The sequence below is a fragment of the Nipponia nippon genome, unplaced genomic scaffold (assembly GCF_047370975.1).
Source record: "Nipponia nippon isolate SJK-2023a ecotype South Korea unplaced genomic scaffold, ASM4737097v1 scaffold_5, whole genome shotgun sequence".
NCBI classification, from domain to species: domain Eukaryota; kingdom Metazoa; phylum Chordata; class Aves; order Pelecaniformes; family Threskiornithidae; genus Nipponia; species Nipponia nippon.
In genome coordinates this window covers 53,873,269-53,890,783 of record NW_028262369.1, presented here as the reverse complement: position 1 = coordinate 53,890,783, position 17,515 = coordinate 53,873,269, and the positions used below count along the sequence as shown (strand labels likewise).

Here is a 17,515-nt window from a genome sequence, read left to right as displayed (position 1 = left end):
CAAAAATTTTATAAAGGGAACATCTTCCCCATAGGAATAATTCCCTCCATCTGCTGCTCTTTATAAAGTGAAGGAGGTGAGGGAGAGGAATAAAAAAATTGCTTGACCTGTGACCACCTTTGGATAAAGCTTTCTGGCACAAAAATCCTAGTGCCTAAAAGCATGTTCTCATTGTTCTCTGTTGCAGGAGCTGATGAGGTTCAACAAGGCGAAGTGCCGGGTCCTGCATTTGGGTCACAACAACCCCATGCAACGCTACAGGCTGGGGGAGGAGTGGCTGGAGAGCTGCCTGGTGGAAAAAGACCTGGGGGTGCTGGTTGACAGCCGCCTGAACATGAGCCAGCAGTGTGCTCAGATGGCCAAGAGGGCCAATGGCGTCCTGGCTTGCATCAGGAATAGTGTGGCCAGCAGGACCAGGGCAGTGATCATCCCACTGTACTCGGCACTGGTGAGGCCGCACCTCGAGTACTGTGTTCAGTTTTGGGCCCCTCACTACAAGAAGGACATTGAGGTGCTGGAGCGTGTCCAGAGAAGGGCAACGAAGTTGGTGAAGGGTCTAGAGCACAAGTCTTATGAGGAGCGGCTGAGGGAGCTGGGGTTGTTTAGTTTGAAGAAGAGAAGGCTCAGGGAAGACATTTTCGCTCTCTACAGCTACCTGAAAGGAGGTTGTATTGAGGTGGGGGTCGGTCTCTTCTCCCAAATAACAAGTGATAAGATGAGAGGAAACGGCCTCAAGTTGTGCCAGGAGAGATTTAGATTAGATATTAGGAAAAATTTCTTCACAGAGAGCGTGGTTAGGCATTGGAACAGACTGCCCAGGGAAGTGGTGCAATCACCGTCCCTGGAAGTGTTGAAAAAATGTGTGGATGTGATGCTTAGGGACATGGTTTAGAGGTGGACCTGGCAGCTAGGTTAACAGTTGGACTCTATGATCTCAGAGGTCTTTTCCAACCTTAATGATTCTCTGATTCTATGACTTAATGCTTTAAGAGAAGAAATGATGTAGCATTACTTCCACGACAGATTCAGGACCCTATTCACGAACAAATTCTGCAGTCAAGGTACATTCTTTGCACAATTTTCATGAGCAAATGTTAAATTGAGTGGCATACATGTTCTTCAGTCTTAAAAAATAAATAAATACAGACTTCTCAAAGTTTGCTGGTAGAAGAAATCCTGTCAGCTTTGGGGGATACAGCAGCTGCAGTGATATCTAAAAATAATGCATCAGCACCATAAAGTTGGCTTCTCTGGTTTTCTTTTTACAAAGCAATGAACTATTGCCCTCTGTTTAGGATAATGGGTTGAGTACACCTCCTCTCTTGGCTGCCTCTTCTTGTTTTCTGCACCTGTGTATCATAAACATTTTACATAATTGGTCATACTCCTGCCATTCAGTGAAGGGGAGATATAGGTCTGCTTGGAAATGAAGCAACTATCTATTTCAACTCACCTCCTGATTAAGAAAGGCATCAAAAAGGAGGCTTCCTTAGCATGAATTAGTAGTGTTCTATATGTATTAAAATGTTTCCTTTACCACACATGCACCCACAAGGAACTCTTATCTCCGAGTTGCTTGCACCTTGCCTTCTCCCCTAGCATCCCTTTCTCATTCATCCTGTTGTCCATACCAAACCTGAAGAGATGTATTTGTACCAATGATTTTAGAAGGAAAGCAGTGATAAGGGGAGGGTCTCCCACTGCTGGCCTCGAACAATTTACCTCAGTGTCAGAGAAGGAGATAAAATCTGTTTACATTCCCATTCCCTGAAAAGATCATGAGATTATTTAGATGATGTCTGGACAGTGCTTTGAACATTTAGAAGAGCCACATAATGCTAAGCATTATGATGAATAGTCTTCCCTTTCTTTTTAATACCCTAATTTCCAAATACATACAGGCAGCCAAAATACAGAGTTGAGTATGCCAGCAATGCTGGTGTAAATCCCTGGCATCATACATCAATATGCTCTTTCATGTGAAATTAAAAACTCGAACAGTCAAAGGAAAAACAGAAAATGGGAAGAGAGGTGATTGGAACAAATTGGACTGAGTTAACCTGTCTGCTCAACTCTAACCAAAGGGCAGCTGAAGAAATACATTTTCCACTCAGCTGCTATCATGTTAGCCACAAAATACCCCATGAGGCTTACCAGCAGGCCCTGACCGATCACATGCTAAGTTTGACGCCCATCATTTGTTGCATGCAGCTGCTACAGGATGTCTTCCACCTAAAAATCTAGTATTAAAAGGTTCTGTGCTCGCCCTTATATAGCTGTCCTGGAGTTACCTGGAAAAAATCACCTTTTTCCTGCATTCCCCATACACAAAACCAGATAAAATACAATTTATATACTGAGTTTCACAATATTTAAGTCAGTTTTGATGGTAAAGCAGCTTGAAATTTCAAACTAAAAGGTATTATAGAAACAATATCTACTTCAGCCATGAACATTCACTTAAAAGTGAACATGCCATTCCTTCTTAAATACCAATACTAAAATGAAATACTCAATTTATGTTTTGATGAAATGTTGTCCTGAATTCTATACCCATTAACATGCAAACCACTTTGACTTGAGTGCAGCACTGTTTCCAATTACAAGCAGCTGATTTGTCCAGTACATAGGCTAGAGTCATGATAACACTTTCACCTGGCTTAACAATCCACCCATTTTGCAAAGTCAGTACAGTGCTGATAGTCCTCAGTTACAGTCTAGTTCTATAGCTGTCCTTGTGTACCCAGGAAAAAAGAGGAAATTACGTTTGAAATGGGCCTCCCTGTTTGTCACATTCAGTCTCCTTTTGCCATAAACAGTATTTCTGTATAATTATTATAGAATCCATTTCACAGTGCATCAAGTTCCCTCACCCCTCCTACTAGGAAATCTTCTAAGAATCTCAGTACTCCATTTAGATGCCTCCATCCAATTTCCAACTTATGCTTGGACAATTCATATCCTTTTCTTCTTATGTTGACATCTGCCTTCAGCTTTATAGCTTTTTCCCCCCTGGTACGTACCACTCCCCCAGCTCTATCTGCAGACAAAAATGATCCCACATGCTCCCATAAGTCCCTGGGAAAGCACTAAAGGGCTGCTCAGCTCGTTTGAACAGAAAGAACCACAAAGTAAACGCAGCAGCTCTAGAGACCAGAACAGACAAAAGCAGGAAAAACACAGTAATTGAGCTTTGCTACCTGGGTACCTGGAACCTGCTGGTGCCACAGGCCACGAAAGACACAGGCATTGAGCAGGATTCACCTTACCCTGGTCTGTCTCATTAATATTGAATCTGCTTGAACCCCCAAAGTACTTTTCTCCCTTTTCTGCCAGGGTTATGCCAGGCATAAAAAACCCCCTTCCTGCTGCTGCTGCCGCCACTTGGCAGCCACTTGGGAAGTGGAATCTGCAGGGCAGACAATGCCGTTGGCACTCCAGCAGACCTTCACCAGAACCGTGATGGATGGCTGTGCATGTCTGCAACATCAACTATGTCCTCAAAATAGTATGACATGTCCTAGCCACATCTTGGTAACCTTCTGGCAGCCTCTTGTGACCAAAGGTGGAAAACAGATGAACACAGTCAGGACAAATAGCAATGTAACTATGTGCTGTGGGGTGAGGGGGGGAGGTAATTTCCCACACGTTTGAAGAAAATAATCCCAGGGGATTGAAAAAATTTCACAACTTTTTTTTCTTCATAAAATCCACAATAAAAACAGACCATATTAAGCAGAAATGAGCCTACCAGAACTTATGAATAACTTGCATTCTTCCACTGGAGCCCAGCCAGTTACCCTTGGAAAAAATTCCTGTTTACTTTGTAGTGAATGTGAGAGACACACAGTCTGCCAGAAGCTGTTCCGACAGTAAAAACACAGCCAGAGGCTGTCACAAATGGGGAAACCACAGAGAAAGTTAATTTGCAAACTTCAAGGACAAAGATTAAAACAATATCTATTTGGTAAAAAGGTATTTACTTTATCACATAGAAGACTTCAGTTGAGTTAACACGAAAGCTATTCTTGTTCAAAGGCAAATTTCAGATACTTCTTCAATAGTTAGCTTGTTTTTAAAATTTGATTAGATTCACAAAAACTTCTTTTCTTATTGTTCTCAGTTTGGCTGAGATTAATATTTTGCTCTACAACTGCATCTTTCTTCGACAAAGCCTCAGCCAGGATGATTGCATTAGGAGTTTAGATGCCAGTGTCCTTGCTCAAGGCACTTCCTAAAATCTGAGTATCTTGGGGGATGATTAGACATGCTTGCTCTTTGGCCTCTTTAGCAGTGCAGTCCTAAGGTGAGTCCTACATAAATTATGTCCCTAGGCCTGTAATTTTAGAAATCCCAGAAAACATATATTTCCAGTACCCACAAGCCTGAATTCTGGGGCCTGATTAAGATGACAACCTTATTCTAGAGGAAAAAGAGGGTAATGTGTAGCCCTTACAGCTCACACATATTTGTATTTTAAGCTTAGATTTATTTCTTTCTGATCTTCAACAAAGGTGAATGCATTTTTTTAATCAGTTTCCATCCTTTTGCGTACAGTATTTGTATTCCTTCTTTCTTGGTAAAGTATTGCAAACCGTAAGTTGAACATAAATGCACTTTCTCATGTTCATTTACATTCTTAATTCATCTTTTCATTTAACCTTCCTGTCTTTTATAAGCAACTTTCTGCTTCTCCCACAAACTAATGAAAGGCTCATGATCTACAGATGTCTGCTGTCTCAAATCAGTCACGTGCCCCCGAGCTGTCATAACTTCTTTCTGCCTCTATTTTCCTATTGTCTATCACATTCCTTTAAAGCACATTTTCTAGTCTTTGTTGTTTTGTTTTATACTTAAGACCAAGAACATGTTTAAGTCTTTTCCTGAACCAGAATCCAAGAAATGGTGACCTGATAACCTTGTAACGGTAGTAAAAACAGGAGACAAATACCATCTCAAAGAGACACTTGAGCATATCTGGCCTTGTCAGAAACAGGAAATACCAGGAGTCTTACGTAAAAGATTTCTAACCTAAATTTGCAGACCCAAGGGGCTGGAATGGCTTAAATATGGTTCAGATAAACATCCAGACTTTCTGATGATTATCCAAACTCTTTGAGAATCTGCAAGTTTTGAGGTTCACTCATCAGCACTACCTTGAGTACATCCTGGAAGCAGCCTGCACCTTGAAGACGGCAGTGATAAGGCTATGCTTTCCGGAAGCCAAATGCAAAAGCATTAATTAGACCATGTTGGTAGGAAGCTACGAAACAAGTGATGCCGTACAGATTGCCAAGTGGCTCAGGAGAAATAAATCAGTTTATAAATATCTTCAGAGTAAGAATATCAGTATTTATACACAGTCTTAGCAAATGCAGGATTTTTAAGACAAGAAAGAAAACATTTTGAGCACCTGCTTGTAAAAATTTCTTAGCCAAAGGGGAAAATTTATCTGTAGAAATCCTCCTTCCTTCTACCCCAAAGGAGGTGGCTGATGACTGTACAGCTAGAGAACAAGCTAGCACACCACAAAGCGTGGGAATAACCAATGCTGGTGATTTAACCAAGCTAGGACAGGAGTAACTGTTTTTAAAGCTGCTGTATTCATCAAGGGCTTGTGTAAACATGGACATTCCAGAAATTAACTTTTAAAGCAGATTAATAAAATCTCTATTCAGAAGTCAAGTAACTTTAATTTGACTTTGGAAATGAAGCCAGCTATATCAAATTAAGGCCAGTTTAATTCTGACTATGATTAACTACCCGGAGGCTTAATGCAGTTTGACTAATCCATGTTAAAATCACATTTTTAGTTAATTTAGATTATTGCTTGAGTGCTCCTGTAAAGGTGAGTCCTAAATCTCACCAGTCTTAATTGGCCAAAAGAAAGGAGGCCCTGCATTTAAGTGGTCGTTCTCCATCTGTTTCATAACATCTTAACTTTGAAATCTGTCCAACATAGTGCATTAAAACAGCAAAGAAACCTTTTAGGCTGCAATGGGCAAAATCCTGTTATTTTTAGTAAAGTTACTCAAAATAATTAAAAGGGAAGGTATTTTCAGATCTGGTTGGTGTACACAGCTTGTTGAAGGACCTCTGCGGATAGCTGAGAATTCAGGGGAGATTGGTGAGTTGGGGGTACATACAAATGGAACAATTATAATCTTACAAGAGGGTGAAGGAAAATTCACTGTCTCCAGCTCCTTGTACAGCTTCTTACTGACAAAAAAGTCTGAATTTCCATTCAGTCTCAACAACTGATTTACATAGATTTGTTTTTTTTATCTTTAGAGGGCAAAAGTCTAGACACATACAAACTCAAGTCTTCCTCAGGCTAATGCTATTAGCAAGGGATTCCCACATTTTCTCTGAGAACCAGCTCTTCTCTTCCAGCTTACCAGTAGTAGCAATCATAAACCTCATGTACCACTACCAGACCATAGATATATCAACTGATCTATTTATTCCCACTTATTTCGTGGACTTCAGATAAGGCTTTTTGCATTTGCTAGATACAGGTTACAGGCTCAAACTGTCAAACCTGAATCAAAATTGCTCTACTCTGGAGTGCCTCTTGCCAGCTAATGCTTTTAACAAGCTAAAAGCAATCAGCAGCTCTGCCTCATCAAAACCTCAAGAACAGCATGTCTGACCAAACCTTTGTCTATTTTTCCCCAATTACAGTAATTGGTCTCCTAGGGGATATTGACTCCACCTTCACACCTTTCTTGCTTTTTCTTGGAGGCATGACAGCACTGCTACTAAATCATGAACACAGTCAGCTGTTAAAAAGGCTGGTATTCCCCTTTCCTCCTGCTGCGATTTGTTTCCCATGCTGGACTCCCATAGTGTCATTCAAAACATGCAAACTATCCGTCACAACAAATTACCTCTCATATCTCCCAGATCAGTGACCACCCTTAAATAATCCTAATTACTGATTATGCCCCTTTCTAGCATCTCTTGAGAAAGAAACAGCTTTTATAGTTCTCATAAGTCAGGATTTTATATGCCAGCCCTGCTGGATTTAATATTTTCTCAAAGATGATTGAGAGAAATAACACACTATTTATAGAAAAACTCTTACAGGGTTTTGACAGGCTCTCACGCAAAGCCATTGTTTTGCTTTCTTATTTCTTGTCCCTATGGAACTATAACCCCCTGCTCTAAATCACGCATTCACATCTATTCATACATATGTGGCAATGAATTTCAAGACACCACAGGCTGGCTGCTAGTGCCAAAATGCTGTAAGGACATTTACAGCCGTTTGGAATATTTTTACTTCAAAGCAAAGGATTAATGAAGATTATGGAAATGATCCTCAATCTCTGCATTTCCACTGACCTGTTTTCCCCCCACATATCACATAATGATTTGTTAAAATATGTGTTAGCTATACTGTAGAAAAGAAATTTTTAGTGCAATGCAGAGTGGGCAATACAATCTTCCAGATGTACATACTGCTTCCAATGTAAAAACTCTTTCGAAGCACCAGTCAAACACCCTTGGCACTCAGACCCACTGTCCTGGACTGGTGTAGCACCATTTGAGGCAATATAATCTTCCCCAGCCTTTCCCCCTACCCAATAAATGTATATCAACTCCAACACAAAGCACAACTGCTAGTACTTCATCTGCACTAGTTGAGGAAAACATTTGCTCGCACAGACTTTACTCACTTCTGACCGCTCTCTGAGCTGCAGATCCACTGTGAATCCACTACATTAGTGCCTTTACATAACCATGGAGATAGCAGGAAATGAACTGAGAGAAAACAAGATAAGCATACTATGATAATGCAGCTAAACACATGAAAGAGACAATCTACCAGATCAGCAATGACAATATCAACAATACGCAAGCTTTTTATCTTATTTCAGTTTTTAAGAGTACCTTGAAAATTTGTGCCACATTATCTATGTTGATGATACCTACTCTGCCTACCTGTATTGACCCCACCTTGACCTATATTACCAAAACTTTTATTTAAAGACATGAAGTATGTGTCAAATCCCAATTACTTGCAGAGTCTTGTCACATTTGAGAGTAGTCAAACAGTGGCACAAGTCACCTGGAGAGGTTGTGGAGTCTCCATACTTGGAGATATTGAGAAGTCAATTGAGCCTTATCTAAGCTCACCTTGCTTTGACCAGATGACCTCCAGAGATCCTTCCAATTTGTAATTTTCATAGGATCATTCAGGTTGGAAGGGACCTCAGGATGTCTCTGGTCCAAGCTCCTATTCAAAACAGGGTCAGCTCTGAGGTCAGACCAGGCTGCTCAGGTCTTCATCCAGTAGAGTCTTGAAAATGTTAAAGGATGGAGATGGCACAACCTCCAAGGTTTGATTATCCTCATGGTAGAAAAGTTACTCCTTATATCCAGTCTGAACCTCTCATGTTTAAGTTATGCTCCTCCCATCCTGCATTACAGTGAAGAACAACTTCTCAATAACGTCCTCATAGGTACTGGAGGCTGCTGTGACATCCCCTCCCAAGCTGTCTCTTCTCCAGGCTGACCAACCTCCATTCCCTCAGCTTCTCCTCACACAGCAAGTGCTCTAGCCCTGAGCATCTTGGTGGTCCTCCACTGAACTCACTTCAGCTTACAGCCTTTCCTGTACTAGGAGCCCAAAACTGGACATAGTATCTCGATGTGATCTACCGAGTGCTGAGCAGAGGGGGGATAATCCCCACCTTGATCTGCTGGCCGTGCCTCTGTTCATGCTGCCCAGGATGCTGCTGCCCTTTGGTGCTGCCAAGGCACCATGAACTCCCCTCTGCTCATTGTCTCCAAACCCCAGCACCTTTCCTGTAAAGCTGCCCCCAGCCCAGCAGGCTCAGGCTAGATCGCTGCCAAAGACTGCTTTCCCATGGGCAGGACTTTGCACTGAACTGAATTTCATAAGCTTCGTCTCATCCCATCCCTCCAGGCTGTCTAGCTCACTCTGAGTGGCAGCCCTGCTCTCAGGCTGTCACCTGGTACCCCCAGTTTGATGCCATTTGCAAACTCAGTGAGACTGCTCTCCATAGCTTCCTCCAGGACATTGATAAAGGTGTTAAACGGGACAGGTCCATGGACAGATACCTGCAGTACTCCACTTTGTATCAGTCTCCAGGTAGAGCACCAACAATTAACCATCTCCCTGTGAGCCTGATCATCTAAGTAGTTTCTTAGACGGATGGACAAACAGATGCATAGACTGTAACTCCTAGGCTGTGTTTCAATGAACAATTTACTCTTTCATGTAACACAAAAAGGTTTTCATTTCCTTTTTCAGTGTATTCTGGAAGATGCTGGTCAAAGGACGTTGGAATCATTCAGATGTGCAAATGTCCTCAGTATGCCATTCAGTGAAGTCAGTACTGATTTTGACAGAATGTTTAGTACAATTAATGCAGCTGATTTTATCACTGTAGTGATATGGAAGAGTTCAAGACATTATGATGAAAAATTATATGCCTGAGAAAATAATTCATAACTAGGTTTTTTTTGGGGGGGTTGATTGATTGATTGATTTGGTGTACTTTTTAAGATCAGCTGTAAATAGAGCAAGCACAACTGGTGGAAACCTTAAGGAAAACGTTGTGGGAAAGTCTGTGTCAGGATCGCCATATACCCATATAATTTGGTTTATTACCCGTCTCTTAGATATGCTAAGTTGTGAAGGAAAAGAGTAGAAAATGTTCCATCAGTCATTTCCCCCAAGGCCTGTTTATTTTCATTACAATATCAAACCTGAAAAACCAGATTGTTTGGCTCACCCAGTCAAGTAGCAGACTGTGGTGATGTACTGTGGAAAGGGAAATCCCCCTTTCCCTTGCTTACTTACTAATACATTTGATTAGACAAACACAACAGGACTTATTCGAATACATTTGATGTAACAAATACAGATAGCACATTGTACAGAACCACCTCGCTTCCAAACAAGCAGAATGGGCGTGTTGTGCATATTCATGATACACTATTTGAAAAGCTACTTACATTCCTTAAACAAAAAAACAATTTTTAGATATCTAAATTTAGGTATAAATCATCTCATTCTTAGAACCAAAGTCGTCTTAATCAGTAAATGAGGTTACCCAGACTTTGCTGGGGTGATACTTTGGCTCTATTTTGTTTAAATGTAGATGTATTTGCATTTCAAAGCAACTCATTAAATCTTATTGCATTTTGATGGAATTGCAAATACGGCAGACAAGTTTAAAAATAATATTTTATGTGCCGACATCTATTTTGGAGGGATTTTCAATGGCAAATGAGTTCCATCTCAATGGAAAATGAGTTTCAAATGCCGGATGGTGTGCCCATATTTGGTAAGTGTTTCTCCTTTCATTTACCTGGTTTCAAATAATATTTTTACCAGTATACGTATGCAGCACCTTACTGATAAGAACAGTTACAAATGTACTCTCACTGCAAGAGGAAAAAGATAAATCTGTAGGGAGTGTCTTAATAGCCTCCTGTATAGCTAGTGGGCACAACTGGTTATGTGCATAACTATTGCAAGGTGAAGATTTCATCTAGTGCAGAGACAGCCATGTTATCTAGAGCTTCTTAAATGTGCTCTGTGCCAGCCAGAGGGACTCAGAGCTTGACACTGCCCCATGGTTGCGTGATCACAAACTTGATACACAAATGCAAGCTGGCTTTTAATTTCTGGCACATAAGAAACTGAATGAACACATTTTTTGTCCCTGCCAATCAGGCTTTATGTGCCCTGCAATTACAATTGACAACAGATGGAAAATTGCAATGACTAAACCCCAGAAGCTGGTGCTTTTCTACTTTTAAATTAGTAGTTTAGTGGATTAACGTTAAACATTTGCTTATTGCTGGATCACCCTGAAAGTATGTTAAACACTGGGTTAGGGAACAACCCTGTGAGTAGCTAAGCAAACATAAAATCTGGAACTAAACCTTGATTTGCAGGTACACAGAGATCAGAGAGACAAACAAACCTCCTACACCCACAAATGATCTTCTCTGTGTTTTGTTAGAAGTAACATGTGAAAGTATGCAAAAAAAAGTACTTGTGAGCATTTTGCACATGCAAATCCAGCCCAGCTGAAGAGCTGACTTGATCTCCAGTAGCAGAGCTCTTGTGCAATACACACATCTGCATCCCTCCAGGTCTTGGAGCCACACTACCAGATTTGCCTTGGTTCCTGCCGGGGGTTCTCTGGGCTTCGGGCCCTTTGCCCAGCCTGTGCTGGAAGCCTTATCTCCACCCCAGAAGCACAGTAAGAGTTGGATTTTGGTATTCAAACACTGAGGAATGGTTCTGTTTCCACCATAAGATGGGGAGAGGGACGTGGTGTGGAAAGCCAAAAGGAAAGACTTAGAGTTGGACTGCTAATCCTGCTGCCAGGAATAGATAGAAAAGTGGAGGCAGATCCTGCACTACACACCCAACTCCCTTCCAGTGCAGCACCCATCCTGTAAAGTAACCAGCAGGGCCACAGCAATCATGCTGCTTATAGTCAGCTGCTGCCCTAAGCGATGAAATACTTTCACAGTAATACAGCTTTCTGTGGGGAGACAAAAGCCACATGCTTCTCAGGATCATGTTATATTTCTTGTTCTTTGGTTTGACATCTCCTTCAGCCTACAGTAGGAAGGCATCCCATCGAAAGCCCAATTCAAAGTCCTCCTTGCAAAGTTGTTCCTCAACATGCTGGCAGCCATTACATGCTGTAGACAGCAGACATCCTCAATTCCCTTGCGCCTGTATTAAGAGAAAACAGAGTTCAGATAACACTTCTCCACTTGCATTTGAACTTTATTCCCTTCCAATAAGCTAAGCTAAAGCTGTCAATGCTCCAATTAACTTTTTCTCTGCCCACTATTTACCCCAGCCTGTTAGGGCAGAACAGAGATTCATGGCTGGCTGTTACTTACAATGAGTAGAATTACAGGAAAAGTTGCCATGAGCTGCAGCATTTGAAAGCAGGACTGATAAACAGGAGCCTATCTACTGTCTGGCAGCCCTCAGAACACAGGGAAAGAGGAAACATTTTAGGACAGGTCAGGGAGAGAAGAACTGAGGCAGTGGGAGCAAGAGGAAAAGGTAACAAAGTAATAAGGTAAAAGTCTAAAACTAGGAGTTCAGGGGCTTTTGCAATACATATCATCATGATTTCTTTTGTCTTACGTGACTCTTTTAGCTGGATTTACAAGAGTGAAGTGTTGGGGAGGAGACAACCCTAGCCATAAATAACTGAAAATAAAAGTAACAGGAGATTTCAAGCTTTGCTGATTCAGCGAGAAAGCATGAAATTCCTCTCTTTCACTACTTAAACACTTACTCAAAATAGAACTATTAAGAGCTAAAAGTAAGGATATTAGGGCAACTAGGATATGCTGACAGCCCTCATTGATCTAATACCCTTGTCTAGTCTTTAAAAAGTGTAGGAACAGGAATGTGCAAACCATAAATTGCAAAGCCAGCATCTGCAAACCTTCATTCAAGGTTCCTAATTGCTCTTTGATTCAACCAGACATGTGGCTCTTTTTATTTATTATTTGTGAGTATTCAGGCAAACTGACTGGTATTATCACATGCTTGGAGAACGGCCTTTTGTCAGTGAGGTGTGGGCATATTTCTGCTTTGTTTTTAGGAGGTCAGTGGTTTGGGACAAGGCTGAAACATTTCAAAGCCGGTATAAAAATTTCTTTTCTTTCAAATTATCCTCAGGGAAAAATAACAGCCTGGCCATTCCACAATTTTAAGAGCTACAGCCTTACTTCTGCCAGCACTTTCATCCATGACTTACACTGATGACAGTACAATTCCACAACCCTCAAGGTGCAGTTCACCACCTCAAAATGATCAGAAATTGCTTCGTGGCTCCCAGACCAAAAGCAGGCGCTGTTTCAGAGCATGTACATGTAATACAAGGAGGACAATTAGTGCTACAGAAATAGTCTTCAGAGCATGTCGATTCATTTTAAAGAGTACAGTAATGCTGTAGGTCATTGATTTTATATACAAAGATGTACTGTGTTTTAATTGCGCAATCCGTGGCAAGTACATAACCAACACTCCCTAGGAAAACACTGCAAACACAAAGACAAAAGGGGATGAACCATGTTTTAAGCTCTCTCCTAAAACAAAGTGATATACATTATTATTAGAACATGCACTAAATAGCCTAGATCCACCAAAAATACATATCCAGACATGTCTCTATTTCACCTCAAAAAAATGATACCCTAAAACATGAAAAATGAGACTAATTTCCCCTAGGCAGAAAACATACCCGTCCATTAACACCATACATGGTAACCTTAAGAGAAACTGAGCTAGGTGACCCTGGTACAGCTCTGACTTAGATTACCTCCTTCCATTTCTGTTAAAATGCTTTATTGTAAGCACTATGCTAATAAAATTCTTTTGAGTTACCTGAACTAATCTCCTAATTTGTTATTAGGTCACTAAAAGGAGAGATTTAGACTACCGGGATGTTACTTACTTTAACTGACATCCAAGCAAATAACTCAGGGACAGATTACTTCATAGATGGGTGGAGAATGGCTTTAGGTCATCAGAAAGCCAAACGCACTGCAAGGAGCAATAGCTCTTCTGAGACCTTTGCAAACCTACATCCTGCACTCCTCCCCACTGACGTCATGCCAACATACAAGGGCTCAAAGCCATGCCTTAAGCTATCATTACTCAACCCTTGGCTCACAAAACCTTAGAAAACAGTGGCAGAACAGAGTGAATTTCTCTAGACAAGTATTGGGGGAGGTAGAAGGAACCAAGCGCATCTCCCAAGGTTTTATGTATTTCATACATACAGCAATTTCGCAGTCAAACTATTATTTTGTAAAAGCAATCAGATTGTTCACATATGTGCTAAGCTCTTTATCAAACTCCTTTCTACAGCCAGACTACAGAATACAAAGCACATGCAATTACAAGAGACTGAGAGAGGCAGCCTTTTGCCACCCTCACAAGGTTGCTCTGAAGTGCTGGCTACACCATGCACCAGGCCTGTCTGTCTTGCTTTCAGCAAGATCAAGTCTGTCTCTTCCACTTGTGTGTCACAACACCCTCCTCCTCACACAGCTACAAACAGCATTACAACTCCCTAGTGTTACTACACCTTCTAGCTACTGCAATTTTTTGCTTTTCACCTGTTCCCAGCTTTTTGAACACACAATCTCAACTTTCATTGAAAAAAAACTACTGTAGACTCATTGTTGCAGACATGAGCTTGAAAATAACAACATAAAAAGATATAGGACTTACACTGTTGTTGACTTAGCAGTCTTAACTTCTTAACCATCAGCAATGGGCTGCAGAAGTCCTTCTCCTCCATGTAAGGAATAAAAACAAGCTGATTTCTGAGTTGGGCATTGTGATTGCACCTGCAAGAAGACATTTTCCTATGGTCATTGTTTTCTTTAAAAAGGGGAAAGTTACGAGTGTGTTATTCATAAATGGCTTAAGCCTATTTAAATTCTGTGCTGCAAAAAAGGCACGTGCTCACCTTTCCCAATTCCTGCCCTCAGTGCTAGCCCAAGTCAGTAGATCCATCTGCTAATTAACAAAGAGGAAAAAACAATTGCTTTCCAGTCAGGTCAACTCCTTCATCAGGCTGGCAATGAAGTCACATAATCTTTAATGCTGCTGACTCAAGGAGAGGCATGACTAGCAATTTTAAAGAGAGCAAACTTCAGATCTATTAAGACAATTGTAACAAAGTGAGTTCAGTGCATCCCAGGAAATAAGTGACTTATTTTGCCTGAGCTTTGCTTGAAGAATCTAGAAAGAATCCCTTGGTCTTCCTCCCCTGAAGAGGAACCCAGAAGAAAAGGACATATATTACTGAAGACCAGCATTAATGTTTGAGATATTCAACATGTCATTTGGAGATACAGAGCCACAGAGTATCTGGAAATGAGAAACTAAATGTGACGTGAACTAGACAGTGAAGTGGGAGGAAAGGCCTTTGACCATAGTCATGAAAGAGCTATAAACAGAGTGTGCCAGGAGACAAAAACATCTGAAGCTGGGCCCAGCAAAGATAGAGCATGCTGGATAGAAAAGTACTGCCCATGTTAAGGGTGTACCTCACCCCTCCCACACAGCCTAATTGATTTACTCACTGCTTGAGAACAGCTAGCTCAATTTGGAACTGGCCTTTACTTGTCATAGACCGAAATTACCCACTTGAACAACAAAATATGTTATATATTCTATACAAGTCTATTCTATTTGTATTCTATAACAGGTCTTAGGACCTCTTATAAAAGCCTAGATTTCAGAAAAATGCAAGCACAGCCCTGTATTCCTAGCAAATAAGTTAACAGTTTCCCAGCATATTCAGTGAATATTATTGCTATCACTGTGAAGTCTGCTTTCTGCAACTTGAAAAAAAAATCAGGCATAACGTAAAATAGGAAGAAACAAAGGAAACCATAACCACACATAAACAGTCTGAACTTCCTCCTCCTTGCTTATCACAGGGCTTTGTTTTTCCCCTCACAACTGTTTAGATGCTACAAGAGGTCAGAAAGTCAGCTGTTAATCACCCGAGTTCTCAGGCAGCTGAAGGCGAAGTAACTCACTGCTCGTCTCTGCATTAGGAAGCAGTAAACACCCTTTTCTTCAAGCTGTGTTTCATGAACTGCAAAAAGTCAGATGCTGAGAGCCTGAAGAGGCCTAGATACCGTCCTACTGGTGTCAGTAGCTAACCTCCAATTGATTTCACTGGAGAAAGACTGTATTCAAAATACAGTTTTATCAGGGTTTTTTACATCCTTTCCTCACATGACTAATGGTTCGGCTCAGCCAAAACATCCTGTTCCTCAGCAGAAAGTGGGGCAGACCCCACGGGCAGAGCAAAGTAAAGAAAACAGAAATCCTTTGGGGAGTGGGGGGAAGGGCAGGAAGGGGAAGAAGTAGACAAAAAAGAAAAAAAGGATTTCAAGTAACAAAATAGGTGGGGAGAAAGGAGTCCAGTATATTAACTGTGCAGCCATGACTGCATCATGTGTCATTTGTAGCATACATTCCACATTTGACTAACAGGAGCTGTAGTTATTCTTCTCCTGTACTTTTGTTACCTTTGCACACATTAAATCCAGCTCAGGAGGAAAAAAAAAAGAGAGCTTTCAAAATACTTTAATAACAGGCAACAACATAAACAAGAGATGTTGGTAAATCTGGAACAAAACCAGCTCTCTCTTGGAAAAGATTTCAAGCCCTATCAAGGCTAGCATGTTTAACACTCGTGTCCTTCATTTACAATAGGTGCAAAACATCAATAAACACTTTTACAGAAGCAGTTCGTTGAAATAAATGGCAGAAAACCCTACAGGTCCATGTGAGTCTGTTTGGGAATTTGGAGCTTGCAGATGAGCGGCTTTGTTGGGGACACAGATATAAGTGTGTGCATACAGCACACAAACATGTCACGTTACGGTGGACTTGGCAGTATTATTAGGTTTACAGTTGGACTCGATGATCTTAAAGGTCTTTTCCAACCTAAATGATTCCATGATTTGTGTGCAAGACTGGTATGTATGTGACAGAGGCAAGGGGCTGAGTGAATAAAAATTTTGAGAAGAATGAGGAGCTGAAGCCATACACAACCACAGGACTGCTTGCAGTGTGACCTCGAACAAGTGACTCCACAGTGAGTTATGGATCAGTACAACCAGCTGAAAGAAAAAAAAACCAAGAAAATTATCCTCCAGCATTCTGGAAAATGGGACTTATATATACCTAGATGCAGCCTTGCTAGTTCATAAGAATGTACCCGACGTTATCACAAACTTCTCCTTTCACATCAGATAATCTGTAAGACCTCAAACTCTGTCTACTCATGCCAAAGGGCTAACAAATCCTCATCTGTATTGGTTATATCTGTAGAACGTGAAGCATTTCAAACACCAGTATAGTTTCACTGAAATGAGTAGAAAGAGGTGGCTGATTCTTCAAAGCCTTGTGTTTTAATTGCTTGTAGAAGATCCTATCATGCTAAAAATACTGAGCAATTCACCTACTCGTATATAAACACTTATTCCAGGTAAATAAATTCGGCAGGCAGGTAAGTAGCAGTTTGATTTCAACATAACCTTCGACAAATTATTGAGCTCTTTACCTTGGAAATTGTATGGGTTTAGCTGGGCCTGATATACAACTGCAGAAGGTAGATATAAGCCTCGATAAAAAGCAAGTCCACGTGTTAGATGACTCATTTTTTCAGAATGCATACAAACCTTTCAACATATTATGAACCAATATTTTTAATTTTGCATCAGAACAATGGGAAACTGAGTTTGCCTAGAGCAACTGATGATCCACAGAGATTCCTCTTTACGCAGTGCATGTTCTTGCATTGTCTAAACACAGTGAGAAAAGTCTAATGTGATTTCAGACCCCTTCTCCTTCCATCACTAACCTAGAGTTGTTTGTGTATCAAAAGGAAGAACACACAACGTGCACTCAACCAGACAGAGCTGAACTGCCTGCAGCCAAAACACAAAAGATTGG

At 41.0% G+C, this 17,515-nt stretch overlaps 1 long non-coding RNA gene across 1 annotated transcript; it reads right to left on the bottom strand.

Annotated features, from left to right (window-relative positions):
- Window positions 1-9,698: 9,698 nt before the first annotated feature.
- Window positions 9,699-14,825, bottom strand: LOC148052212 (uncharacterized). Its single transcript, XR_015698976.1, has 4 exons — window positions 14,505-14,825; window positions 14,264-14,382; window positions 12,783-12,877; window positions 9,699-11,734 (listed from the first exon to the last, which is right to left on the bottom strand). It is a non-coding gene; the product is annotated as an uncharacterized LOC148052212 (long non-coding RNA).
- Window positions 14,826-17,515: the final 2,690 nt, after the last annotated feature.